We start from the raw sequence: 3625 nt of genomic DNA, 5'->3' as shown, positions 1-3625 counted from the left end.
CGCCGCCGCCGCCGCCGCCGTGCGCTCGGCGCGAGTGCAGCCGCCCGGCCTCGGCTTCCAACTTGGGTAGAGTTGCGCAGCGGGGCGGGGCGCGGGCGGGAGGGGGTGGCCTGGCGGGCAGGCCAGCGCGGCCGGCCCGGGGGGGAGCGGGCCCGGGAGCCGGAGCCCGCGGCCGCCTCGGCGAACCTGCCCGCGCGGCGCCGGGGAGGAGTCCGGGGCGGTGGCGCGAGCCGCGCGCGCACGGCGAGGGCGCCCCCTCCAGGGCCGATTGCAGTCTGCGGGACGGGGTTGAGTGCCGGCTGGCCTGGGCGGTGAGTTCCAGAAACCTGCTCTTTCTAAGACAAGAGCCTCCTAGCCTCCCCCGGGCACACGCGCACGCACACGCGGGCGCGCACACTCGCGCGCAGCACCGGTCGGCTCGGGGTCCGCGGCCTGATTGGAGAGCCAGCGACTCGCAGCCTGGAGGAGGACGCGACGCTGTCTGGGTGCGCGGGGGTCCTGCGGAGTGCCGATCTCTGGTTCTGGTCGGTGTTACAGGGCAGAACCGCGTCCCTGCCCCCAGCCTCAGCTCCCTTCTCTGCCCACTTCCAAACGCTGCTGGAGCATGAATCATGACGGCGGTGCCAGTGGAAGCCCTGGGCAGGCTCCCAGGCTCCGCATCCATGTTGGCAATCATTGAAGTTTAATTCTCATGCTCCGGGGCCCTGCTTTTAAAGGGTGGAGGGGATGTTCAAAATCATCGCCTCTGACAAACACCCAGAATGAATTTCCCGGATGACTGGCGGGTTTGCGTGGGTGCCTCATTCCTGCGGGCTTAGGGGCAAGCTGTTGGGGTATCTCCCCTACCCCGGCTTACCCCTGCCTTATGTCTCTGTGCGTTCATTCCACGAACGTGCATGGTCGTTCCCTGTCGTGTGCCTGTGCTGGTTCCCACCTCCAGGCAGCTCGAGGTCCGTGGGAGACAGACCCTGGGGATGAAGTTGGAGTTCTCAAGCCTGGCATTTCTTGCTAGGAGGAGGGGAGGGCCTTTCCTCCCAGCAGCCCAGAAAAGCACGCAGGCAGGCCAGTAGCTCTCCCTGCAGCCTCAGATGAGAGGGTAAGGGTCATTCCTGTGGCTGGGAGCCACGGGGTGGGATACCTTTGGGTTCTAGGAAGGTGTCACAGGGAAGGATTAGAGCATCCCCTTAGTGATGCCTAGAAATGTGCGTGGCTTTGGGGCTGCTTCTCTTTTCTCTGAGCCCTGAGGCTCAAAGGGTCTTATGGAGGAGAGCACTAGAGTCTTAGCAGAGATGCCCACCGGGAGCCCCAGCATCCTTGTTAGCCTCCTTACACGGAGGAGGGGGAGTCAGGCCAGGGCGAGGCCAGTGATCAGAGATTCTGGAGGGTGGGACTGCCCAAGGAGGCCCACACCTACCTTGCCAATCCTGGGCTTTTATGCACTTTTTGGCAGCAAAGCCATGACTGCCTGTGAGAGGCACGGGGCCCAGAGAAGGTAGAAAGCCAGCATCCCTGTGAAAGGGCCCCCTGGTCTGGAAGGCCTGGAGTGTGCTTGCCGGGAAGACCCGCACACATTCGCATCTTCCGCAGTGGGCAGGCACAGGCCCTTGTCTGTAACAGGCCTTCCGCCGTCTGCGACAGTTGGTACCACACACTGCCATGCTGCCGTGAAGGCCCTCAGTGCCCTGGAGCTCTTCCCCCAGGCTGGGAGGGGAATTGTCAAGGAAGGCTTCCTGGAGGAGGTGACCTCTGAGCTGCGTTTGGCGACTAGAGGAAAGTTATTAGGAAGTGAGAAGCCCCTAACAATTGTGCTCCCCCGGGGTAGCGGGAGGGGCTTTGTCCTGGAGACACAGAGAACCAGCGGAGGATCCAAAAAAGGAAATGGCAGATGTAGGTTTGGGGGAGCTCCCTCCCCCAGCAGCTGACCAGCCACTTGGACCTCCTCCAGACCCTGGGGGTTCTCATCTTGTGAGGAGCACTTTGGGGGATGCCAGGGGGTGTTGGGACATCCAGGGTCCTGGGTGCCCTGGACATCTCACATGTTCATACTCAAGGGCAGCAGAGCACGAAGAATTTGGAGGAAAAAGGACACAGAGCACCTGGGGCCCGAAGGAGACAGGACTTCCCACTGCCCAGGAAGCGGCTCGCCAGGCCAGGCTGGGGACATCCGGAGTGCCTGACCGGCCCAGTGACTCAGGCCCCCGGGGACACTTGGCTGGCCTTTTGACCTCAGGACCGCCAGCAGCATCTCCCTGGCATAACCCAGGAGGGAGGCAGGAGGAAGCGCCTCTCCTGTGGGTCAGGGCCCAGAAGGGGAGAGGAGAGCTGGATCCCCTACAGAGTCCTCGGGCTGGAGGAGCCCTTGGCTGGGCTTCAGGGCTGCACCGAACGCAGCCCTGCCTGTGTGCGAGGGAGGCCCCAGGGACTGCAGCTGTTCAACAAGGAGCTGGAGAGGCCTCTTACCCCAGACATTGAAACTGAGGCTTGACGAACGGCTCCTGATTATCCTGTAACAAGCAAAACAGCATGTGCCTGGAAGGCTGCCTGTCCCCGTGAGTTGCTGGTGGGCAGGCCTGGGCTTGGCAGGACAGGGAGGGTGTTGTAAGGGTTCAGGCTGCACTGGTAGAGGGGGTAGGGGTGAGGGCGCTGGGGAGAGCTGTGGGACCTCCTAGAAGGAAAATCACATAGCTGTGAACCACCTTGGGGCTGCCAAGGCCGAGTTGCCTTTCCTCCCACCCATGATGAGTGGGGCCCAGAGGGAGGGTTGGTCCAGCCAGGACCACACAGCCACGGGACACCGGGTCCTGAGCCCCGGGTGCTGTGAGACGGAATCCAGGTGCACACCTGGGGTGCAGTGCCCTTGTGTTCCACGAGCAGCGTCTATCCTGATGGATGGGAGCTTGTCTCCCTGAACCACTTCCCTGCACACGGGCATGCGTGCACACACACAGATGTGCACATGTACGCAGGTGCAAATGCACAAGCATACTCGTGTGTGTGTGTACATGCACATTCACGTGCACACATTTCTGTGCATGCCTATGCTGGCGTAACCACGTAGGCTTGGACACACATTCATGCATGCTGCGTACACATGCACACACAGCCATGTAAATTACACAGGACATTCGTGTGCACACACACACGTGCATGTTTCCATAAGCAGGCAGTCATGAACACACGTGTATTCACACGCACACACACATATTCATGCACACACGTATACTATGTGCACACATACCAACGCACATGTTCGTAGACACATATCCGCACACCTGCATAAAATGTACGTGTTCTATACATGCATGTGCATACGTGTGTGCGTGTACGTGTATCTGTGCACACACACGTGCACACACACACATGCACTCACATGTCTGCACACAGCCACTCACACACACACGTGCATTCGCGTGGATCAAAACACACGCATGTGCACATGCTCACCCCCACCTAGAGAGGCACATGCGCACAGGTGCCTGTGGCCTTGCTCCCCCTCCCAGGCTGTAGGGAGGATGTATTTGGCCACCCCACTGTGGGCAGCTCTTTCCGGTTTCAGGCTGGGTTCTGCCGCCTCAGCCTGCTCACCTCCACCCGGCTCGTTCAGATGGCTCTTTGCTCACCTCCA

This window comes from Callorhinus ursinus, unplaced genomic scaffold (genome assembly GCF_003265705.2).
Source record: "Callorhinus ursinus isolate GAN/ISIS: 27379988/994484 unplaced genomic scaffold, GSC_fseal_2.0 scaffold4, whole genome shotgun sequence".
Classification (NCBI taxonomy): Eukaryota; Metazoa; Chordata; class Mammalia; order Carnivora; family Otariidae; genus Callorhinus; species Callorhinus ursinus.
Note: the sequence above shows the minus strand (reverse complement) of the source record.